The 26593-nt window shown below is 43.2% G+C and overlaps 1 protein-coding gene across 8 annotated transcripts in view; it reads right to left on the bottom strand.

The window, feature by feature from the left end:
* LOC122552980 (KH domain-containing RNA-binding protein QKI) overlaps positions 1 to 26593 on the bottom strand; it is a 562983-nt gene that overhangs the window by 411814 nt on the left and 124576 nt on the right. The window contains exon 1 of one of the 8 annotated variants that reach the window (XM_087991530.1): positions 21530 to 21553. The exons of the other annotated variants lie outside the window; for them this stretch is intronic. The gene's annotated coding sequence lies outside the window, so the exon portion shown is untranslated. Of the gene's footprint in view, positions 1 to 21529; positions 21554 to 26593 lie in introns of those variants that run through there. 8 annotated transcript variants of the gene reach the window in all.

The following is a 26593-nucleotide window of genomic DNA, read 5'->3' as shown; positions in this document are numbered from 1 at the left end:
CAGAGGCGCTTAACTATTTGCTGATTGAAGAATTGAGACGAGAATTGTTACAAAAAGTAAAGTTAACAGAAATCAATGAAAAGTTGAAGTAACACTGCAGACACTAGTTTTGCAACTTTAGTTTCTGGAGTTTCTGGAGTTTAACCATGCAAACATTGCTCCCAGCCTTCCTGATGCTAATATAATACAAGTAGTTTTTCTATAATGCCATAATTGCGTTTCATGCGACATTTTATAGAAAAGCATACAACAGAAATAATTACGCCTACGGAAAAAATAGGGTTAGGGTGAATCACCAGAAATACCAGTAAAAATCGAAACAAAAAATATTAGTTAGCCTAACACAAGCGATTGCACAGTCTAAACACATTTTGACCTGTTGTATGGTGGGATTCATCAGAATCTTCAACTGATTACTCTCAATTGACATCTATTCTTGCTGACTGCACTACATTCCAGCCAGTCTTCTGATCCTATCCAATGGTAACATTGCTCAAGTCAGATTCCAGAATTAAACCTGTCTTGATAGATTAAGTAAGGCATTTGATAAGATTCCCCATGGCAGGCTACTGCACAAACTACGGAGGCATGGGATTGAGGGTGATTTAGTGGTTTGGATCAGAAACTGGCTAGCTGAAAGAAGAAAGAGGGTGGTGGTTGTGGGAAATGTTCATCTTGGAGTTCAGTTACTAGCAATGTACCGCAAGGATCGGTTTTGGGACCAGGGCTGTTTATCACTTTTGTAAGTGACCTGAATGAGGATGTCAAAGAATGGGTTAGTAAATTTGCAAACGACACTAAGGTCAATACAGTTGTGGATAGTGCCGAAGGATGTGGTAGGTTACAGAGGGACGTAGATAAGCTGCAGAGCTGGGTTGACAGGTGGCAAATGTAGTTTGATGCAGAAAACTGAGGAGTGATTCACTTTGGAAGGAGTAACAGGAATGCAGAGTACTGGGCGAATGGTAAGATTCTTGGTTGTGTAGATGACCAGAGAGATCTCTGTGTACATGTACATAGATCCCTCAAAGTTGCCACCCAGATTGATAGAACTGTTAAGAAAGCATACGGTGCAGTAGCTTTTATTAGGAGAGGAATCAAGTTTGGAACCATTAGGTCATGCTGCAGCTGGATAAATTTCTGGTGTGGCTGAACTTGGAGCATTGTGTGCAGTTCTGGTCACCACATCAGAGGAAGGATGTGGAAGCTTTGGAAATGGATCAGAGGAGATTTACTAGGATGTTGCCTTGTATGGAGGGAAGGTCTTATGACAAAGGCTGAGGGACTTGACGCTGTTTCCGTTAGAGAAAAGGAGGTTGAGAGGCAAACTTAATGAAATATATAAAGATAATCAGAGGGTTGGATCAGGTGGACAGTGAGAGCCTTTTTCCTAGGATGGTGATGGCTAGCATGAGGGAGCATAGCTTCAAATTGAGGGGTGATAGATATAGGACAGATGTCAGAGGTTTCTTTACTCAGAGTAGTAGGGGCGTGGAACACACTGCCTGCAATAGTGATAGACTCGCCAACTTTACGGGCATTTAAATGGTCATTGGATAGTTATATGGACGAGAATGGAATAGTGTAGGCTAGATGGGCTTCAGATTGGTTCCACAGGTCAGAGCAACATCGAAGGCTGAAGGGCCTATACTGCGCTGTAATGTTCTATGTTCTATGGGCTGAATCTTAATTTCTTTCACTAAGTGTCAGCTTTGTCAAGTTTTTTTTTGGAGATTTTCGCAACATGATAGTTAGGGACGTTATATCACCTTATTTCAGAAAACCTGCCTGATTTATGACGTACCCCATTCTTTGGTGCCCCTTTTACACATTCTAGCCCCATCAAATCATGCGCCATTTCCAGAACAACTCACCACTTCCTGAATATCCCAGGATTAACCAACATCCAAGGTGCAGCACCATTTTTAAAATGACATTGTGCACCCAGAGAAGAGCTGTCAGAGCTGCCCTGCATGGCTCCTGACATTGATCCTGGATGTGACAGATAATGGAAAATTGGTGCTGCTCTTTATGGGCAGGGACATGGAAATGGTGAGGGAATGGGGTGATCCAAAGACAGGATGTCCTTTTCTCCCACGCCAACAGAGTTAACCATTTTACTGCAACCATGCCAACGTAGACGAGGGTTACCATCCAGGCCAGTGCAATCTCAACCATCTGAAGGAATGCACAGAATATAGGAAGAAGACTAAGACCTTCTTCACTCTGCCAGTGAAAGTGCCACCATCTTCACATTGATACCTCACACGCACTCTATCTCTGCTACCATACACACCATTTCCTACATCATCATCTCCACTCACTCTCATCCTCGCTAACATCTGACCATGACTAACCCTCAATCTCTTCGAAACAGCCTACTCACCCCCTCAGGACATCTCCACAAATGCACCAAAAGTACCCTTGCTCTCCCTCACCCTTACTCTGATCATCCTGGCCATTTCAAGCCCCTGTACTGGTATTTTTTTGTAGTTGGTTACCATACTGATTAGTCACCGTAACAGACTCACATGAGTCTGCAGATATTCTTTAGCATCTAAACACATTTTTTAAACAAAATGAGAGAAAAAGCTCTTAATACAAACAAAGCCAAGTTTCAAACTTTTCAACACTGCCCTTTCACTGTTAGTCAATTCCAGTGAAATTTCATTCTAATCTCAACTCTAAATCTTTAAATTAACAGACTGCTCCCAGCTTCTTGTCCTCAGGCTATAAGGACATTTTCACAATGCTTTTCCAAGTCTACTAGCACAAACATTTCATAATGCTTTTGATCATGCGATGCCAACAGAGTCCAGTCCTCTATACACCGTGACGCCGAGTGCCAGGGATGAGAATCATGCAAAAGCGAACAGGAGTTTGCTTTACAAAAGCAAGATCAGCTATTCACAAATCACATTAGACAAATCGCATTTAATAAATGCACGTTATAGGAAAACTACCTGTACCATTAACTGCTTCTATGTATGTAACAAAATGTATCATTCCAGATTCAACTTGAGCAATTTGTCAAATGATTATCTAAAACAAATCTCAAAAGCATTTTTACGTAAACTTCCAAAATCTTTGAAATAAAAGAATGTTTTTATTTTTTTTTTTAAAAAACTGAACTCACTTTGAAAAACATGGTATCTTGCATAAAACCACAACAAGTCGGAGCAGAAGTAGTCCATTCAGACCATCGAGCCTGCATTACCATTCGATGAGATCATGGCTGAGATCATGGCTGGTCTAGTAATCTGGAACTCCACTTTCCTGCCTTCTGCCCATAAGCTTGGATTCTTCTCCTGATTAAAAATAAATCTCAGCCTTAAATATACTTAAAAATACCAGTCCTTACAGCTGTCTGCAGTAAAAGTTTCACAAACTGACGACCGTCTGAAATAAGAAATTGCGCCTCATATCTGTCTTCACTGGAATTCCTCTATTCTAAGATTATATCCTCCAGTTCAAGGGAGAAACACACTGTCCATATATCCTGTCAAGCCCCCAAAAATCGAATATGTTTGCAATTATAAAGTGACTTCACTTCTCAGCAACATCTCAAAACATTTACTTTGCAACATCAGGTTCTGAAGTACCACATGCAGCATTCCCAGCTTAAGTTCATAGTTTATTCTTATTTTCTCCTTCAGCCAGTTTCTAAACCATTTGCATTTTACCTACCTTCAATATGGATCTTTGTCAAATATCATTTGAAAGGCTAATTGCATCATATTAAAAGGGATTCCCAGAATTCACTTCAGATGCCCCTAACTCAGTCAGAACAGTCTGCCAGGATCTTCCATTTCTGAATATTGAATTTTTTTTTAACGAGATTACTATTACACAATTTTCAAATATGTTACTGGTAAATTTAGAATGAAAAGCAGGTTAAGGAGTTTGTAGTTGTCTCTGCATGTAATATTAGACCAACAATGACCACTTTCCATTCTACTCCTACTGCCTCAACTTCCAGTAATATCCACTGTACCTCAAATCTCATCAGAATATTTCAACACTCAAAATGTAGTCTCTCTCAGTTGATTTATTTATTTTGTTCTAATCAAAGTAATTAATTATAGTTTGGTTGGCTCTGAGGAAGGTATGTTGGAAAAGCACAGTGATATGAATACTTGGTGAAATTAATCATTCAGAATATTAAGTATGCTGTGCTTATCCTCAGTTTCAACTGTACTTGTATCTATTTTGGTTGTTACCTCATATTTACTGGGATTCTGAATGTACCTACTGCAGCTGATCAGCAGTCACTGCATTAACAGAGATAAGGCCTCAATGCACAACTTCTGTGTTCAATTCTTAGTAAGCAGTCCTTTTTATTTATTTATACATGGGATGTGGACATCGTGAGGCCACCATTGGTTGCTCATCTCTGATCCCAGGGGACAATTAAGAGTCAACCACATTGCTCTGCACCTAGTGTCATATGTTGGCCAGACCAAGTAAGAATGGCAGTTGCCTTCCCGAAAGGACATGAGTGAGCCAGATGGGTTTTTCCTTAATTATCAACAATGTTGTCATGATCACCATTAAATGCTTAATTCCAGATTTTCACTGAATTCAAATTCCACCATCTGCCATGATGGGAGTACAGGTCTCTGGATTAATGTCCATTCATTCTACGAGGTCAAAAACCTCTTTTTTCCATATTATGTATAAATTCATAGACTTGGATGATCACCAACCTACTTGCGGAGCGTTTCAGAGAACACCTCTGGGACACCCGGACCAACCAACCCAACCACCCTGTAGCTCAACATTTCAATTCCCCCTCCCACTCCACCAAGGATATGCAGGTCTTTGGACTCCTCCATCGTCAGACCACAACAAAACGACGGTTGGAGGAAGAACGCCTCATCTTCCGGCTAGGAACCCTCCAACCACAAGGGATGAACTCGGATTTCACCAGTTTCCTCATTTCCCCTCCCCCCACCCTGTCTCAGTCAAATCCATCAAATTCAGCACCGCCTTCCTAACCGGAGATCTTCTTCCCGACCTCTCCGCCCCCACCCCAGTCTGACCTATCACCCTCACCTTGACCTCTTTCCACCTATCACATTTCCGACGCCCCTCCCCCAAGTCCCTCCTCCCTACCTTTTATCTTAGCCTGCTGGACAAACTTTCCCCATTCCTGAAGAAGGGCTTATGCCCAAAACGTCGATTCTCCTGTTCCCTGGATGCTGTCTGACCTGCTGCGCTTTTCCAGCAACGCATTTCCAGCTCTGATCACCAACCTCAAAAACCATGATCACACAAATTATGATTTCCAAAAACCACTTGCACTGTTGGCTATATTACATCATATCACTACTAATCAATTACACAGAGAAACGTGTTTTTATCATACAACCCACCATTCAGAATTGCTATAACTTTGTGAACAGATCAACAAAGAATTGCACGTTTTGAAGCAACCAATCCATAAATAAAATCAATAATAAAGACCCAAGCACTGGACCACAGTTTTTCAAAAATAAAAATTCTGCACATTAGAATGTGGGCCTACACATCAGATTTGCCAACATAACTCCAAAGTGCATTAAGGTATATTGGTATGGAGGTTGTGAACAGTTTACCAAGATGTAGATGAATGGGTAACCTCCTTGACAGAAGAGAAGTAAAAAAAAGTCTGGCAATGTACTTTTAACTCAATGATTTAAGTATGTGAAATTGGAACAGCAATAGGTCTAGACTATTCAGCATCTCAAGAAAGACAATGTCAAGGTGACGACTTTTGCTGACACTGACAATTATGGGCAACTATACATGCATGCTCATTGGGGAATGCATGGTTCCAATCACTGACAATCACATATAAATGCATTACTGCACGTACGCAGGGAGTCCACATGCTGTTTTGATGTGGGCTTTTGTGCTGCAGGGGTAGAGCATTTGAGAATGTTGGACATTGGACAGGTGTTTTGAGGAACTCCAGGAGTGAGAAGGAGTCAGGATTTGGGATAGTGGGGATGGGGGATTGACAAAGAAAGGAGTTAGGGGTTTTGGGGTAGACGGTTTGGGAGGTGTCAAGGAAAGCCCAGTAATCCTTTCCAGTTCTCTCCCTCCCAACCTCCCTTGTGGTTTTCTCCAGGGTCCTAATCTCTCCCATTGGAGTCATCTCGATTTCTTCACCAAACCCGCTCAAATCCTGATCACCACAGCCTCCATCTCTCCACCACCCTCCATCCTGATCGCTTCAAACCTTGCCCCTCCCCTTGAGCCCAAACTCCCCTGTCCCCAATCTCTTTACGCTAACCTTTCCCAACCAACTCTGATATCGACATATGAATTGGTGCCAGCCAAAACAGCCCATCAAGAAACTGAAAGCATCTTGCAGACTGTAATAGCCATCAGCCCTGAAAACATTTTGGCTAAAGTACCAAAGACATGCAGATTTAGTCGTGTCCCTGGCCCAGTGGTTCCAGTACAGTTGCAAGCATTTCCATTTACCAAGGAAAGTGGAAAATTGGCCAGATGTGTCCTGTCCATAGATCCACCCAATCAATTACCACAAAATGATGGAAAGAGTCTTTAACAGCATTATTTATCAGCATATGCTCAACAATAATTTGATCACTAATTGTTAGTTTAGATTCTACCAGGGCCACTCTGCTCGTGACCTTATTAATCCATGTTTGTACCAAGGTTGTAAATTACTGAACTCAAAGTGGGGTGAGAGTGACTGCCTTTGACATCAGAGCAGTATTACCTAAATATGGCATCAAGAAACCCAGGCTACTAAACTAGATGAGATTGAGGTTCACAAGGATGAGGTATTAGAAATCCTGCAGAGTGTGAAAATAGCTAAGTCCCCTGGGCCGGATGAGATTTATCCTAGGATCCTCTGGGAAGCCAGGAAGGATATTGCCGAACCATTGGCATTGATCTTTAAATAATCATTGTCTAATGAATAGTGCCAGAAGTCTGGAGGATAGCAAATGTGGTTCCCCTGTTCAAGAAGGGGAGTAGAGACAACCCTGGTAATTATAGACCAGTGAGCCTTACTTCAGTTGTTGGTAAAGTGTTGGAAAAGGTGATAAGAAATAGGATTTATAATCATCTAAAAAAGAATAATTTGATTCAGGGTAGTCGGCACGGTTTTGTGAAGGGTAGGTTGCGCCTCACAAACCTTATTGAGTTCTTTGAGAGGAAACCGGTTGATGTGGTGTATATGGATTTCAGCAAGGCTTTCGATAAGGTTCCCCACAGTAGGTTATTGTACAAAATGCGGAGGAATGGGATTGTGGGAGATTATAGCAGTTTGGATCAGTAATTGGCTTGCTGAAAGAAGACAGAGGGTGGTGGTTGATGGGAAATGTTCATCCTGGAGTCCAGTTACTTGTTGTGTACCGCAAGGGTCAGTGCTGGGTCCACTGCTGTTTGTCATTTTTATAAACGACCTGGATGAGGGCGTAGAAGGGTGGGTTAGTAAATTTGCAGATGACACCAAGGTCGGTGGAGCTGTGGATAGTGATGAAAGATGTTGAGGATTAGAGAGAGACATAGATAAGCTGCGGAGAGGTGGCAAATGGAGTTTAATGCAGACAAGTGTGAAGTGATTCACTTTGGTCGGAGTAACCGGAATGCAAAGTACTGGGCTAATGGTAAGATTCTTGGTAGTGTAGATAAGCAGAGACTCTCAGTGTCCATGTACACAGATCCTTGAAAGTTGCCACCCAGGTTGACAGGGTTGTTAAGAAGGCATACAGTGTTTTAGCTTTTATTAATAGAGGGATCGAGTTCCGGAACCATGAGGTTATGCTGCAGCTGTACAAAACTCTGGTGCGGCCGCACTTGGAGTATTGTGTGTAGTTCTGGTCACCGCGTTAGGAGGAGGATGTGGAAGCTTTGGAAAGGGTGCAGAGGAGATTTACTGGGATGTTGCCTGGTATGGAGGGAAGCTCTTACAAGGAAAGGCTGAGGGACTGGAAACTGTTTTCGTTAGAGAGAAGGTCGAGAGGTGACTTAATAGAGACATATAAGATAATCAGAGGGTTAGATAGGGTGGACAGGGAGAGCATTTTTCCAAGTATGGTGATGGGTGAGCATGAGGGGGCATAGCTTTAAGTTGAGGGGCGATAGATATAGGACAGATGTCAGAGGTAGTTTCTTTACTCAGAGTAGTAAGGGTATGGAATGCTTCGCCAGCGAAGGTAGTAGATTTGCCAACTTTAAGTACATTTAAGTCGTCATTGGACAAGCACATAGAGTCATAGAGATGTACAGCATTGAAACAGACCCTTCAGTCCAACTCGTCCATGCCGACCAGATATCCCAACCCAATCTAGTCCCACTTGCCAGCACCCGGCCCATATCCCTCCAAACCCTTCCTATTCATATACCCACCTAAATGCCTTTTAAATGTTGCAATAGTACCAGCCTCCACCACATCCTCTGGCAGCTCATTCCATACACGTACCACCCTCTGCATGAAAATGTTGCCCCTTAGGTCTCTTTCATATCTTTCCCCTCTAACCCTAAACCTTTGCCCTCTAGTTCTGGACTCCCCCACCCCAGGGAAAAGACCTTGTCTATTTATCCTATCCATGCCCCTCATAATTTTGTAAACCTCTACAAGGTCACCCCTCAGCCTCCAACAGCCCCAGCCTGTTCAGCCTCTCCCCGTAGCTCAGATCGTCCAACCCTGGCAACATCCTTGTAAATCTTTTCTGAACCCTTTCAAGTTTCACAACATCTTTCCGATAGGAAGGAGACCAGAATTGCACGCAATATTCCAACAGTGGCCTAACCAATGTCCTGTACAGCCGCAACATGACCTCCCAGAGTACTCAATACTCTGACCAATAAAGGAAAGCATACCAAACGCCTTCTTCACTATCCTATCTATCTGCGACTCCACTTTCAAGGAGCTATGAACCTGCACTCCAAGGTCTCTTTGTTCAGCAACACTTACCATTTAAGTGTATAAGTCCTGCTAAGATTCGCTTTCTCAAAATGCAGCATCTTGCATTTATCTGAATTAAACTCCATCTGCCACTTCTCAGCCCACTGGTCCATTTGGTCCAGATCCTATTGTAATCTGAGGTAACCCTCTTCGCTGTCCACTACACCTCCAATTTTGGTGTCATCTGCACACTTACTAACCGTACCTCTTATGCTCGCATCCAAATCATTTATGTAAATGACAAAAAGTAGAGGGCCCAGCACCAATCCTTGTGGCACTCCACTGGTCACAGGCCTCCAGTCTGAAAAACAACCCTCCACGACCACTCTCGGACTTCTACCTTTGAGCCAGTTCTGTATCCAAATGGCTAATTCTCCCTGTTTTGCAGGAGATCTCACCTTGCTAATCAGTCTCCCATGAGGAACCTTATCGAACGCCTTAATGAAGTCCATATAGATCACATCTACTGCTCTGCCCTCATCAATCCTCTTTGTTACTTCTTCAAAAAACTCAATCAATTTTGTGAGACATGATTTCCCACACACAAAGCCATGTTGACTATCCCGAATCAGTCCTTGCATTTCAAAATACATGTACATCCTGTCCCCCAGGCTTCTCTCCAACAACTTGCCCACCACTGAGGTCAGGCTCACCAGTCTATAGTTCCCTGGCTTGTCTTTACAACCCTTTTTAAACAGTGGCACCACGTTTGCCAACCTCCAGTCTTCCGGCACCTCACCTGTGACTATTGATGATACAAATATCTCAGCAAGACGCCCAGCAATCACTTCTCTAGCTTCCCACAGACTTCTCGGGTACACCTGATCAGGTCCTGGGGATTTATCCACTTTTAACCATTTCAAAACATCCATTACTTCCTCCTCTGTAATCTGGACACTTTGCAAGATGTCACCATCTATTTCCCTACAGTCTATATCTTCCATATCCTTTTCCACAGTAAGTACTGATGCAAAATATTCATTTAGTATCTCCCCCATTTTCTGTGGCTCCACACAAAGGCCGCCTTGAGGGGCCCTATTCTCTCCCTCGATACCCTTTTGTCCTTAATATAGTTGTGAAAACCCTTTGGATTCTCCTTAATTCTATTTGCCAAATGACGTACATGGAATAGTGTAGGTTAGATGGGCTTCCGATTGGTATGAAAGGTCGGTGCAACATTGAGGGCCGAAGGACCTGTACTGTGCTGGTTTTATGTTTTATAACTGGAGTCAATGGAAATCTAGGGGTTAAAACCCTCTCTTCCTACCTTGACTCAGTCTTTTCTCCTCTGGTCCAGTCACTGCCCATGTACATCCATGATTCCTTTGACACTTTACGCCAGTTTCAGGATTTCCAGTTTGTAGGCTTCAACTGCCTCATCCTCACCATGGATGTGCAATTCCTTTAAGCGTCCAGGTTGGTCTCAGGGCTCCAACTTCTTCCTGCAGTAAAGGCCTGGACCGTACCCATCCACCACCACCCTTTACCGCTTGGTCGAGCTCATCCTCACCCTCAACAACTTCTCTTTTAACTGCTCTCATTTTCTTCAGGTCAGAGGGGTGGCCATGGGTACCCACATGGGCCTCAGTTATGCCTATCTCTTCATGGGATACGAGGAACATTCCTTGCTCCAGTCCTATTCCAAACCCTACCACAACTCTTTCTCTGATATATCTATGATATTGGAGGTGCTGCTTCCCTCTCTTGTCCAGAATTGGAAAAGTTCACTGATTTTGCTTCCAATTTCCACCCCGCCCTATCTCTGTCTCCTCCCTTGCCTTCCCTCAACAGCTCTGTTTCCATTTCTGGGGATAGACTGGCCATTAATATCCACTATAAACCCACCAACACCCACAACTACCTGGACTGTATATCCTCGCACCCTGCTTCGTGTAAAGACTCAATTCCATTCTCCCAGTTCCTCCATCTCCGTTGCATGTGTTATAATGAGGCAAACTTCAACAAGGGAGCCTCCGAAATGTCCACCTTCTTCCTCAACAAAGGACTCCCCAGCACCATTGTCGACAGGGCCCTCATCCTCTCTTCCCTCCCAGCAATAGGGTTCCCGTTGTCCTTACCTACCATTACACCAGCATCCACATCCAGAAGATGACCATCAGCCACCATCTCCACCAGCTCTAGACATACATTCCCCTCCCCTCCCTTGTCTCATTTCCACAGGAACCGTTCAATCCAGGGCACCCTAGTCAAGTCTTCCTTCACTCCCAACAGCCCCCCACAGCACCTTCGTCTGCAACCGCCGCAGGTGTAACACCTGCTGATTTATCTGCTCCCTCAAAATCCGAAGGCCCACACGTACCTCCCAGGTGAAGCAGCAGTTTACCTGCACTTCTCACAATCTAGTCTACTGCATTCACTGCTCACAATGTGATCTCCTCTACACTGGGGAAATGAAGCACAAAGACGTTGATCTTCCAGTTGCCTGCCACTTTAACACACCACACTAGTCCATGGCCAACTTATCAGTCTTTGGCTTGCTTCAATGTTCCAGTAAAGCGCAGCACAAGCTAGAAGAACACCACTTCATTTTCTGCTTGGGAACCCTGCAGCCCTCTGGATTCAATACCAAATTCAACAATTTTAGGGCCTGATCTCTCCTATGATCTAGCCCCCTACTCCACACACCAGACCTTGTTATCTCACAGTCTGCCATTACACAGTACCTATTGTTAGCCACTAAGTCTCCACTAACTGCTAGTCACCTTCTGAGCCAGATCGTTATCCATTCCTTTGTCTGTCCAACTGTTCTTCTCTCTCTTTGAGCTCTATCCCCACTTATTGTTTACGCCTTACCTCCTTTCTCCACGCTATCTTCTCACGTAAACCAACATTTTCCGAGCTACCATTGAAAAATCACCAGACCCGAAATGTGAACTCTGATTTCTTTTCACAGATGCTACCAGACTTGCTGAGCTTTTCTAACACCTTCTGTTTTTGAAATCAGTGGGTTGCTGTTTGAAGTCTTACTGAGCACAAAGAAAGAAGACTGTTGTTTCTGGAAGTCAATCAACTCAACCTCATGACATTGCAATGAGGTTGTCAGGTTGTGATCTCGGCCCAACTATCTTCAGCAACCTCAATGACCTTCCCTCCATCATAGGTCTGAAGTTGGGTGTATAGTGCACAATGTTCATCACCATTTAGCACCCAACAAATAATGAAGCAGCTTGTGGCACACACAGCAATACCTGGGCAAAGTGCCAGACAATGACCATCTCAAATACAAAATAATCTAACTAGCTTGCTATGTTCCCTGATGATCAATGACATTATCATCATTAAATCCCCAACTATCAACATCTTGTGGGTTGTCACAAAGAAACAGAACTTGACCAGCCACATAAATACTGTGACTAGAAGAGCAGGTCAGAAGCTAGGAATGCTGTGGTGAGTTAACCCGTCTCCTCAATGCCCGTCTATGATCTGCAAGGCACAAGTCAAAAGTACGATGGAATTCAATGCTTTCCGCTTACCTGGATAAGTGCAGATTGAACAACCAAGAAGCTTAACACCATGCTGATGTATCATCTGCTAGATGCAACTTACCAAGACTGCTTCAACAATAACTTTCAAAACCATGATCAACCATCTATAAAGGACAAGACAAAGTCCCCTTCCAAGGAATAGATCATCCTAACTTGGATCTACATTGCTATTCCTTCATTGTCAATGGTCAAACCCCAGGAACTTCCTTCCTAACATGACTTTCAACAAACCTATAAAGGACTACAGTAGTTCAAGGCAGCAGCATACCACAATCTTTTACAGGGCTGTTAGAGCTTATACAGCACTGCCTCTATTCCATGAACTTAGATAAAGCCTTAATCACCATTAATTTAGATCATGACTGATCTGTAACTCCAACTGCCCTTCACGGTTCTGCAACCTTTAATATCATCTTCCAACAGAAAAGTACCACTAAAAATTATACAGAAATAAACAATGCATATTAATTTTGTGCAGAAGCTGAATGCAACTGCTGAATGAGGTGACTATTTACATTTGCATTGTTTACAATGTGCATAATATTACTCTACATTTGGGGCCGGTATAATTGACAGTGAAGTTTAAAAGTGGAAACCTTGTTGCCTTCCCCATGCCTCCCTTGGATTCTGGGCAGGATGGCAGAGTGCCTGTGTGCCCCAAGACCAATACAGTCCCTAAAATAGCCAACCAGGACTGAGCAAAGTTATATAGACAATCCATCTGTTGGCAGAGATGCCAGTGAGGAGAAAGTGAGGTCTGCAGATGCTGGAGATCAGAGCCGGAGATGTGTTGCTGGAAAAGCGCAGCAGGTCAGGCAGCATCCAGGGAACAGGAGAATCGACGTTTCGGGCATAAGCCCTTCTTCAGGATGCCAGTGGTCTGGCGATGGTGTCACTTTCATTTGGCAGCTCATTTGCAACTGAGAAAGCTGCAGAGGCATGGACAGCACAAGGCTGAAGGCTTCTGTTTTTTCTTTTTGCTAAATCTTTGACCTTTGTTCTCATTGGAGATTCCCTCACTGTTCTCAGCAAACCCACTTTACCCACCTTCACTCCCGGCACCAGTGAAGATCTCCAGCATGCCAGTGTTCCAAGAACTTGCACTGGACAACTACCAATCTTTTGATTTGCCAATTCCACATATACGTGCATGTGTGTACATGTGACAATATAGAACTTAAAGAAGAATTTGTTCAGTCCTGTTTGTCTTGAAAGTAGTGTTGTCAACCTGGTGGAGAGGTGTCTGCTCAATGGAAAGCAATAGAAATAGCTTTTTTATAAGCGAGACAAAAGAAGCATAAGTAACTGGAGTCAGGCTCACACAGACCCAGGGTTTTTAGTTTTTGTTTTCAGTTGTTGAAGGCTTTGGAGTTGAAGCTGCTCGATACAGATCTCTCGCTGCTGCTGCAAAAGCTTGAATTCTCTCCCTGCTACTAGATTCATTCTGCTGTGTTCCTTCTCCTGGACTGGAGAATATACTACTTTTAATGTCTTGGATTGTGTTTTTGGGATCCTTAATGGGAGGGGGAACAGCCCCAAGTCGTGATCCACATAAGCACCAATGACATAGGTAGGAAAAGGACTGAGGATGTAAGGAAAAAATTCAGGGAGATGGGGTGGAAGCTTAGAGCTAGAACAAACAAGAGAGGTCATCTCTGGCTTGTTATCTGTGCCACATGCTAGCGAGGCAAGGACGAGGGCGAGAGAGCAGTTCAACATGTGGCCACAGAGATGGTGCAGGAGGGACAGATTCAGATACCTGATAATTGGGGCTCATTCTGGCGTAGGTGGGACCTCTACAAATGGGATGGTTTACACCTGAATCAGAGGGGTACCAATATACTGTGGGGCCAAATTTGCTAATGCTCTTCGGAAGGGTTTAAGTTAATTCTGCAGGGGGATGGGAACCTGAATTGTAGCTCCAGTGTACAGGAGATTTAGAGTAGTGAGGCCATGAATAAGGTTTCAAAGTCACAGGAATATACAAGCAGGCAGGAAGGTGGTTGGAAGTATGTCTACTTCTGCATCAGCAGCATCCGGAATAAGGTGGGTGAACATACAGCATGGATGGGTTGGTACCTGGGACTTGAATGTTGTGAACATTTTGGAGACATGGATAGATTAGGGACAGGCATGGTTGTTGCAGGTTCCTGGGTTTAGGCGTTTCAGTAAGATCAGGGAACGTGTGGCATTGTTAGACAAGGACAGTATTACGGTGGCAGAAAGATCTGATGAGGACCCATCTGAGGTAGTATGGGCTGAGGTTAGAAACAGGCAAGGAGAGGTCACCCTGTTGGGAATTTTCTATCAGCCTCTAAAACGTTCCAGAGATGTATGGGAAAGGATTACAAAGATGATTCTGGATAAGAGCAAAAGTAACAAGGTAGTTTAATTTTCCACATATTGACTGGAAACACTACAGTTGAAGTAGTTTAGATGGGTCAGTTTTTGTCCAAAGTGTGCAGGAGGATATCGATAGGCCAACAAGAGGTGAGGCTACATTGAATTTGATACTGGGTAATGAACCAGGCCAGGTGTTAGATTTAGAGGCATGTGAGCACTTTGGTGAAAGTGACCACAATTCAGTTACGTTTACTTTACCGATGGAAAGGGATAGATATCTACCATAGGGCAATAGTTATAGCTGGGGGAAAGGCAATTATGATGTGATTTAGGATGCATAGGATAGGAAGAAAACTGCAGGGGATGGGCACAATTGAAATGTGGAGCTTATTCAAGGAACAGCTCTTAGGTACATACTTATCAAGGACACATGTCAGTCAGGGAGGAAGTGGTCGAGCAAGGGAACCATGGCTCGCAAAAGAAGTGAATCTCTTATCAACCGGAAGGAGTAGCTTTATATAAAGATGAGCCATTAAGGCTCAGTTAGGATTCTTTGAGAGTTACAAGTTAGTCAGGAAGGATCTAAAGAGAGAGTTAAGACGACAAAGGAGGGGACATGAGAAGTCTTTGGCAGGTCGGATCAAGGAAAACCCTAAAGCTTCCGATAAGTATGTCAAGATTAGGGTCAGTCACGGTTAGTAGTGGGATGCGGTGCGTGGAGTCCAAAGAGATATGAAGGGCACTGGAAAAAGACAATGTTGTTGAGGAGAATACTGAGATACAGGCTATTAAGACTAGACAGGATTGAGGTTCATAAGGAGGTGGTGTTAGCAATTCTGGAGAGTGTGAAAATAGATAAGTCCCCTTTGCCGAATGGGATTTATCCTAGGATTCGCTGGGGAGGAGATTGCTCAGCCTTTAGATTTGATCTCTATGTTGTCATTGTGTACAGGAATAGTGCCAGAAGACTGGATAATAGCAAATGCTGTCCTCTTGTTCAAGAAGGGGCGTAGAGACAACCCTGGTAATTATAGACAAGTGAGTCTTACTTCTGTTGTGGACAGATTTTGGGAAGGATTATAAGAGATAGGATTTATAATCATCTAGAAATGAATAATTTGATTAGGGATAGTCAACATGGTTTTGTGAAAGGTAGATTGTGCCTCACAAATCTTCCTGAGTTCTTTGAGAAGGTGACCAAACAGGTGGATGAGAGTAAAGTGAATAATGTGGAGTATATGGATGTCAGAAAAGCGTTTGATAAAGTTCCCCACGTTAGGCTATTGCAAAAAATATGGAGGCATGGGACTGAGGGTGATTTAAAGGTTTGGATCAGAAATTGTCTGGCTGGAAGACGACAGATGGTGGTGGTTGATGGGAAATGCTCATCCTGGAGTACTGCAAGGATTTGTTTTGGGGCCACTGCGGTTTATCATTTTATAAATGACCCGGATGAAGGCGTAGAAGGATGGGTTAGTAAATTTGTGGATGACACTCAAATCAGTGGAGCTGTGAACAATGTGGAAAGATGTTGCAGGTTACAGAGGGACATAGATAAGCTGCAGAGCTGGGCTAAGAGACGGCAAATAGACTTTAATGCGGAAAAGTGTGAGATGATTCACTTTAGAAGGAGTAACATGAATGCAGAGTACTGGGCTAATGGTAAGATTCTTGGGAGTTTGGATGAGCAGAGAAATCGGGATGTCCATGTACATAGATATCTCAAAGTTGCCACCCAGGTTGACAGGGTTGTTAAGGCGGTGTATACTGTGTTAGCTTTTAGTGGTAGAGCGATTGAGGTTTGGAGCCATTAGGTCATATTGCAGCTGTGCAAAATTCTGGTGCAGCCACACTGGAGTATTGCGTACAGTTCTGGTTGCTGCATTATAGGAAGGATGTGGAAGCATTGGAAAAAGGTGCAGAGGAAATTTACCAGGACGTTACCTGGAATGGAGGGAAGATCTTATGAGAAAAGGATGAGGGACTTGAGGCGGTTTTCGAGAAAGAGAAAATGGCTAGAAGGTGACTTAATTGAGGCATACAAGATGATCAGAGGATGAGATGAGGTGGACAGTGAGAGTTTTTTTTCCTCAGATGGTGATGGCTAGCACAAGGGGATGCAGCTTTAAATTGAGGGGTGATAGATATAGAATAGATGTCAGAGGTAGGTTCTTTACTCAGACAGTAGTAAGGGTATGGAATGCCCTGCCTGCAACAGTAGTGGACTCCACAACATTCAGGGCATTTAACTGGTCATTGGACAAACATATGGATGATAATGGAATAACGTAGGTTAGGCGGGCTTTTGATTGGTTTCACAGGTCAGCGCAACATCAAGGCCGAAGGGCCTGTACTGCACTGTGATGATCTATGCTCTATGTTATAAATATTCCAATGCACTTCATAAGTATTATCAAATAATGGCAGTGGGTCACATCAAGATGTTAGCATGGATGACTAAATGTCCAAAGGAGTCTCAAATATGGCAAGTGGGACAGAGATGTGGAGATTTAGGGAGGGAGTTTCAGAATTTGTGGCTTTGGCTGCAGAAGACAAAGTCATGCAGTCATTGAAACTGGCAATGACTCAAGTAGTCAGAGCTGCGGGAGCTAACTGCCTGTCAGGCTGGATACAATAAGAGAGATAAACAATAACAGAGGAGTCCAGGTAGATTTGAAATAATAAAACCCAGAAAATCAACGATACCATACCAGAAAAAATCCATAACATAGGAGGTCTGCAAACACAGGAGAGGGAGGCTAGCATGACCTAATCTATAATAGGACATAGCTGGCAGGGTTTCAATAAGTGCAAGTCTGTAGAGGGTAGAACTGAGGAGAGCAACCTGAAGTGTTCAGACCATCACTTATGTTCTTTTTTTCTGATACTGGTTTGGAATTGTGAATTGCAGTTGAGGATTGAACTTGAAACAGCAGTTTGTTGAATTAAAAAAAAGGGAACACAAAAGACTGATGTTTGAACTGGCCTGGAAAGATAATGCAGATTAATTACTACTCTAAGAACACTGTAGACGATTCAACATCAAGATATTGCTATGTCCAAGAACTGGCAGCTAGTTGTATGGTGAATCGGTCAACCAATGGAGAGCTGGTACTGGCTAATCAACCACAGAGAATGTTGAAAAAGGGCAAACAAAGAGTGAATTGACTCTGACTAAATTTTGGGTAGCAGGTAGGTTTTGCTTTGGAGGCTGCTAACCTGGGTTTTTTGTGAGTATTGTTCTCTCTGGTTATTCTCCAGTTATCAACTTACCGTAAATTCTGACAATTCCAGTTTTAAGAAATAAGTAAAAAATCTTTAGAGGTGTGTGGAAGCTATTTGCATTAACTATGGCTTTGGAATTCAAGCAAGATACACAATCCATGCACCTCTAATAAAGCACATCATCTAAGGATTTCATGAAGGCTATGAATTCTTGTGAAATGAAACTGACAAATTACAAATCTCTTATTTTCTTTTTTAAAAATTTGTCCCTTAACTACATCTATCTGTTGGCGAGAGAGTGGGGGTTTATATTCAAAGACAATTAGGCTTAGATCATAGATATCAATTAGGTCACTTTCTGGTTCATCTGTGCGCTGAAGTTATATTTTTAAGAATAAATAGTTAATTTTTCTTTCAGTTATAGAATTAGTGTTCAAAATCTATGATTTCTAAAATCTAGTTCTGAACAACGGAGCAATTTTGAGGATCATTGAATGTTGTGAATCCAGTGATAGCGAGGCTGATTTGATTTGGCTTGTGTCATAACAAGGACTACATTAGATTATTCCAGTTTAGAAGGAACAAAGATATGGATGAGGATTTTGTCAGATAAGCTGAGGCAAGGGTACATTTGAGTAAAGTTGAAGAGGCAGAAATACAGAACAGCAGAAATTGACTTAAGTTTCAGTTTTGGTCAGGTTTCATGAAGGGTTTATCTCCATGAGGTACATGTGATCAATCCAAATTCACCTCATTAATTAGGAACCACGACCCTCCAGCACCCTTCTACATGCTAGTTGGATTCTCCCAATCACCATAGGGGGAAGAATTCACTTCTGCTTGATACCTGACGCCAGTGCTCAGACAAGCCATTCAGCCAGCCAAGTACTGGCAATCCTAAGTTGCCATTTGCCTTCAACATAATGACACAACAGTTACAATGATGAATACTCCCCAGTTGCCTGAATGAACGCAGCTCCAACAGCAAACTTGACACCATCCAGGCCAAAGCAGCCCACATGATTGTATGATGACGTGATGCCAGTCATTTCCCCTGAAACTGATGAACACTGGCAGTAGAGTACTACTTACAAAATGTGCTGCAAAACTTCACCGAAGCTCTTTAGAAAATGCTGTCCAATGCCACCACACTACGATCTAGAAGGACAAGGGAAGCAAAAACCTTCCAGAACCATTTCTTGCATGCTCTGCCTCAGGCCGCTCTCGTGCCAGTCTTGGAAACATATTGCTGTTCCTTCAGTGTCACTAGGTTAAAACACAGAAATGCCTTCCCTAAAGTGTGTACCTACTCCTCAAGGACTGCAGTCCAAAAAGGAAGCTCAGCATAGCCTTTCAATGGAACTTAATATAGGCAAAAGATGCTGGCCTAATCAACACAGCCCGTGTTCCCGACACAACTGCATATTCCTATCTTAATCATTTAAGTACCAGGCTGTACAGCCTTCTTGTCTTTAGCCACATTCCACCTTACAACTCTCTACATCATTGCTATTCTTTCTCTAAATTCCACTGTACAAAGATGATATACTGGGTTACAATGTAGGACAGTCACAGAGTACAGACTGCAAATGGTTCAAAACACTCATCATTACTCAGGCGGTATGTGTATGGAACGAGCCGCCAGAAGAAATGGTGGAGGCTGGTACAACTTTTAAAAGGCATCTGAATGGGGTTTAGTGTGCTATGGGCCAAGCACTGGTAAATGGGACTAGATTAATTTAGGATATCTGGTTGGCACGGACGAATTAGACTGAAGGGTCTGTTTCCATGCGGTACATCCTTATGACTCTAAAAACAAACACAGAAAGCAAACAAAGAATCGGCAGTTGTCTCACAGAATGGAAACAAACTGCTTCATGGAGAGCACCAACAATTTTGTAATCAACGAAGGGTCATTGTATCTACTTGAACTTGGTGTCAATTAAATCCTGCCTGGTTTGTAGTATCCAACACAGTTGCACTCTATCAAGCTGAAGGTGATGGCTCCTGTTTAGTGTCCTAATTCTCCTACTTGGAATGTTGTCCTCCATCTCCCAGCTCTTCAGTATCCCTAACACCCTCTCTTTACTTTCTCCAGTTTTGTGGAGAATAGCATGCTAGAATTATGCAGCAGTGTACATCTGGAATGTACTGCAAGAGACCACAGACTAACCAAGCACCAGGATCTCATTGCTAGGAGGCCCATATTCTGCTTCATCGTGGCCTTTGTCGAAAAATTGACAGCAAGATATCTAGGCTCCAATTCAGTTAGCAGCACTGCACGACAGTATCATCAGCCCTGGTCACAAAGGATAGCATTTGACTGCCACGAACCATCCTTGTAATACATGTGGCCCCGAACTGCAGCAAAAACATGAGAGGTCACAACCATATTTGAAACATGGCAACGCCTAGGAAAACTTGTGCAAACGTCTGAGAAGTGGAACCTATGAACAGAGGTCACTTGCACATTGATGGACTGGAATCCTTTACTATTGATGAACTCAGCTGCATTATGACATTTTCCTTTCAATGCAAAATGTTTACAGTCTATGATGGCTACAAGTCAGGGAAACCAACTATGTTCATGAATCTTATTGCCCAAACTGCAGCACTAAGCTTATCACAGAGAAATGAGATGAAGCTCTCTGATTCACCATAAATGTCATCAGCAATAGTCTAAATACATTTGTGTGTGGAAACCTGAGATTCCATACAGGTTGCTGTTGGCTATTTGGAACAAGCCAGTCACCTTGAGTCACATTGTGACTGTCACCTTGAATCAAACAATATAGAGTCAAAAAATGTGGTGCTGGAAAAGCACAGCCAGTCAGACAGCATCCAAGCAGCAGGAGAGTTGACATTTCGAGCATAAGCTCTGGAACAGAAAATCAGTGATCAGAATAGGTTGGCCACCCACCCCTTCAGGTCACAAGTCCCACTCCAGCAGCTGACATTGTTCAGAAAAAGTTCTGGGACAGTTTAATCTTACCATTTCTCATGAATGAACAGGGTGCAGTTTGGGTATCAATGATGATAGGTTCTGGCCCTCGAACTTCTTCCACATCCTGAGAGCCCTTCATGTGCAGGGTTTTGGTACCACTATGTTTCTACTGGTCCTGGTCACACCTTTTTCTCTACTATTTCTCTGCAATTTTGTTGCATTCCAATAACCTCGACAATAACACCTGCTGTGGCTGGATCTATCAGTTGCCATGTTTGGGAATCATAAGGAATGGAAAGATCCACAGTAATGCAAGCAGTCAGTATTCACATCACTCTCAAATGATATTTTTGCATATTATTCCATGCAGTGGGGCATGGAGTATTTCCACAATGAGAGTCATGGAATTACTCTGCATCCAGCTTTGACATTGGACTTTATTCCAATGAAAACACCACCAATAATATCACATAGATACACTGGGAGATTGCAAGTGCTGCATGAGCACTGAACTCTTCGCTTCCCAGCTCTACATCACCCATGAAAGACGTCACTGAAAGTAATAGCATGTTGCTTTATACTTACAGTCAGTATGGGCCTATGTAGCCCTGTGTTGTCTGAGGTCTGGCATTGGCTTTGTATTTCGTGGCCTGCAGGTTCAACTTTTAATGTGTTTGAGATTACCTCTGTCTCAAAGAGATGTCTATTTTCGATCTGTAAGGACATGGTTAAAATTGCCTTCAGCTCTGATCTCCAGCATCTGCAGCCCTCATTTTCTCCTAAAATTGCCTGCAACCAGCATTTGTATCCCACAAAGTCATATGCTGCATGCACTTGACAAGAGTAAGGTATTCTCTATTCAATTGTTCAGAGATGTTATTACACACCTCTAGAGCAGGTGAGATGTGAATCCAGGCCTCATGATTGAGAAGTTGGGACACCACTACTGCACAAAAGTGCTTAGTCATTTTTTCAACTGCCTGTTTACAGATGTTATTATAATTTTCTGGAGCAGATGGGACATGAATCCGGAATTTCAGGCTTAGAAATGGGGACACTTTTAATGCACCATAAAAACCATATGATTGCAAAAAAGTGAACTTTGATTCTATAAGTGCATGACTGATGCAGCTGACCCCTGGAGGGCCTCCCATCACCGAAATGTTGAGACCCCACCCCTGACGTTTAGCCCCGCAAATAGAAATGACTCCATCCACCCGTTGTATCTGCTGCCATTTTCTATTCTTGGTCACATAACGGAATCAAAATCTCATTGAAGGCAATGCAGGTTTACGAGGTACAGTGAATCCCAGGCTCAGCTGATTATCAGGGCCCACCCACCTCCATGTCCCTTTCTACCTGGACAGTCCATCATGACTGATTCCGCTACATGTTCTCATCTAGAACTGGAATTACAACAGCAACTCATACTTACACCCTAAGCCCAGTCACTACAGTTTAATCATGTCCTCCATCGTAATGCACACTCCTCTGTTGGAGACAACAGTGGTGGTAACTGCCTATAACCTCCATCTCCCACAGTATCCCATGCACAAAACGCCCTTATGAATATCAAATTTCCCCTCTTCAACATCCTTGTCCCCGAAGTATCTCAAATTTCTGCCTCTACTTCTCAGGGTTGGTTCTCCCTCCCACCTCCCTCCTCTTCCAAAACAGTGCTCTCTAATATTCCAACCCTCAACCCCGTCACCTAAAGTGTTCATTGAATTGATCATGGAGGACTGACTGTGGCCCAACCTTCCGGCCAACTTGGGCTGACAGCCTAGACTAATGACTGACCAGACGCCGAAGCAATCTACAACAAGAATGAAAAATCTGCAAATTCCCTGACTGCTTGCACAGAACCTACCAGACTAACAGCGGTACACTTCTTAGACTGCACAGATCATGTACAGCTTTGCACAGGGTAAGCAGGAGACCATGCATGGCATGAGATCTGCAAGTTCTCTTGTATTTAAGTTAACAGCTTCAATCTTGGAAAGGGTGGTGACTGCCATGGAAGATTACCCATATGCGCTCCAAACTGCTTTCTAATACTAATCATGTGCTCAGTGGAGCAGTGGCTAGCAAAAGATACACAGATTTCCTCAGTGAACAGAGATGGATTCGTGCACCCAGGTGAAGGAGCAGTATCAGATCCCTCATGTCTGAATATCTACAACATTAACAGCACTTCTTCACTACTTCCACAACTGATCCCAACAGCTTCAGCACAAGGAGCCGAGGATGACACTCCTGCATCAATGAAGAAAATCTCTAGTAATCTGGAGCTATTAAGCCCCCTACCTCCAGCAGATATCTACCAAGATCATCTAAGTCAATGGGGCATGACAGAGCAAACTGGCTCCAGTTCAGGTGATGGCAGAGTTGCAACTAGATGTAATGGTTGATAAAGAAAATCAAAACAAAAACTGAAATAGTTGAGTGATGTTTTCATATCTGTTCCCCTTATTAAAATGCAAACAATACTGACCCACACCATTCTCCCTATCAAAGGAAAACACCAGATTGATAAGAGGCTTACCCCACAGCGATAATGCACTTTGCAAGATGAGGTTGGTTTACAACAGGACTTCCACCCCTGCTAGGCTGGCTAGCAGCTTTAGTTGTACTGCCAGGTTCAAAGCTTCATGGTGGGTACTGCCTTTGCTGCAAGCAGTACCAGGATGAAGGCCCGCTAGATGCTTGTGGTAGATGGGATGAGGCAAATCAAAAACATTGAGAGTGCAGAGGGTTCAAATATCTTAGGAAGAAAGGACTTCGAATGCTCTACCTGCGGCCAACACACCCTTAACTTGATTCTTAGGACAAATCCATTGAAAGCACCAATCCAGTGCTTTAGGCTCTCCAGCCATTTTTCAAACCCAGCCTTCATCCACCAAATCTCTCTTCCTTACAAGACCACTGCATCCAAAACACTATTTCCTTCACTCTGCCGTACTTCACTGCACTTAAAACACCAAACTTCCAAGACCCACAACACGGCACCACACAAAGTTCAACAGAGAGACTGCTTATCTTAGTCAAAACTGCACAAAGCTGACTAAAGCACATCACCTTTGAACAATCATGAACTAAGTGCAGTATAAAACCTTTCCATTTTCCAACTTTATGTGGAGAGTAGGATTTCACTGATATTGGTTCCATGTTAATGTGCCTTCATGGCATACAAAGCTATTACAAGCATGAACCCCACATGCTTGCCAAAAGAAAAAAGGCTGACATAATCCTCAAGTTGCTGCAAACTCATCATTGACTTCATCTTTCCACATCAATCTGCTATTATAGGATGTGAAAGTTCACATCCTATGTAATTCAGCCATCTTGCAAGCCTTATTTTACTGCCCTTAAAATCACCTTTAATGGCACCTATCAAATATTTCAACAGAGAAAATTTCTGCTCATCCAGTTCTGGATATTCGACAAGCAATTAAACAGCTCAGAGTCAGATGAGGAACCAAGTCAAATGAAATTGAGGCAGAGTTCGATACTGGCAGCATACATGTGGACAGAGATAATACAAGCGAACAATTTTGCCTGCTCATCTTATGTTTCCCCCCACGCTATATTATTCTTTCCCACTCTTTTTTCAGTCTTTATTTTCCCACATTCCTTTTTCTTAAATATTTGAATTTCTGCTCTTTCAAGATGGTTCCCATCTACCATCTTGGAAATGGGAGCAAATCTAAGAAAAACCAGGGCTGAATACCTCAGCCTCTTGAATGACATGGGCAAGACAGATGAAAAATCATAACAAGAATGAAGAATGAGATTCTTGACACTGAGAAACTAAAAGAAGCTGATTTTCCATTTAAGTTTTCAACCGCTAGATGAAAAATCTCACTAGTGAGCACTATTTGCAAGCATTAACAGCTCAACATAGCTGCATCTCACCTCATTTATATGCAGACTGCTTTTTTTCCCCAGCTACTGCTGAATTAAAAATCAGATGGCACAAATTCTCAACAAGTCAGTAGTAGTGTGGCATCTGCAGTTCTCTGGGCATACAACTTGGCCATCATTTTCTGAGACTTCAGGGGCACAATCCTTGGGCAGTGACCACCTGCAATCTCTGTTAAACAGGTCTGTATCGACAAAGCACCAGCCTTACAATATCATCTTGGCACATCCAAAACTTGATTATAATAGGCTTTAGCACCTTAATACAGCACTTTGGAGCTCACTGACACCTGACATTGCAATGCTGTTGCCAGGCCACTTTGTGTCTCATACATCAGAGTATGGTGCACCTCAGAGCTCTTAGTTGGCTTGCTCACTCACTTTGCGTTTACATTGCTCAGAACATTCCTGCCTTGCCTTGCAGCACAGACAAAGCCCAGCACCTGGTCATGTCTCCCAAAAACAGTCAAATTAATAGACATTTTGGTGTAAGCACTATGGCACATCATAGTCACATCTACAGCATGCTGCAACAGATTTAGGAAACAAATACACTACATGTGCTTCAACCAAACGGCCATGTCAGAAATCTAAAAGAACCAGTGTTCAGTCCAGTAAGTAGAGGTGATGGTGTTGGACTGGAGTAGACCAAGTCATACAACACACAACGCCAGATTATAGGCCAACAGGTTTATTTGAAATCACAAGCTTTTAGAGCATTGCTCCTTCATCAGGTGAAGTGGAGGGAAGCACGCAGGCACAGAATTTATAGGCAAAGAGATAATTGCAAAATAATTCTAGGTACTTAAGAGTGTCAAAAGGTAGTATAAATTATGTCAGTGGAAAGTTGACATGCTGAATAACAAGTTGTTGTGGTTCTGTTCACCGAGCTGGGAATTTGTGTTGCAGACGTTTCGTCCCGTCTAGGCGACATCCTCAGTGCTTGGGAGCCTCCTGTGAAGCGCTTCTGTGATCTTTCCTCCGGTATTTGTAGTGGTTTGAATCTGCCGCTTCCGGTTGTCAGTTCCAGCTGTCCGCTGCAGTGGTCGGTATATTGGGTCCAGGTCGATGTGCTTATTGATTGAATCTGTGGATGAGTGCCATGCCTCTAGGAATTCCCTGGCTGTTCTCTGCTTGGCTTGTCCTATAATAGTGGTGTTGTCCCAGTCGAATTCATGTTGCTTGTCATCTGCGTGTGGGGCTACTAAGGATAGCTGGTCGTGTCGTTTCGTGGCTAGTTGGTAAACGACACGACCAGCTATCCTTAGTAGCCACACACGCAGATGACAAGCAACATGAATTCGACTGGAACAACACTACTATTATAGGACAAGCCAAACAGAGAACAGCCAGGGAATTCCTAGAGGCATGGCACTCATCCACAGATTCAATCAATAAGCACATCGACCTGGACCCAATATACCGACCACTGCAGCGGACAGCTGGAACTGACAACCGGAAGCGGCAGATTCAAACCACTACAAATGCCGGAGGAAAGATCACAGAAGCGCTTCACAGGAGGCTCCCAAGCACTGAGGATGTCACCTAGACAGGGGACGAAACATCTGCAACACAAATTCCCAGCTCGGCGAACAGAACCACAACAACGAGCACCCGAGCTACAAATCTTCTCCCAAACTTTGAATAACAAGTCTTTACAAGTGATCATGAAGTGTCAAGTGATGAGAATAAAGTGTCAACAGCTGAATAGCAAGTGCAGAGATGACC

Source organism: Chiloscyllium plagiosum, unplaced genomic scaffold (assembly GCF_037043375.1).
Source record: "Chiloscyllium plagiosum isolate Xiang-an unplaced genomic scaffold, Cpla_swu_hap1 HiC_scaffold_10, whole genome shotgun sequence".
Classification (NCBI taxonomy): Eukaryota; Metazoa; Chordata; class Chondrichthyes; order Orectolobiformes; family Hemiscylliidae; genus Chiloscyllium; species Chiloscyllium plagiosum.
The sequence above is the reverse complement of the archived record's forward strand: the minus strand, read 5'-3'. Positions and strand labels throughout refer to the sequence as shown.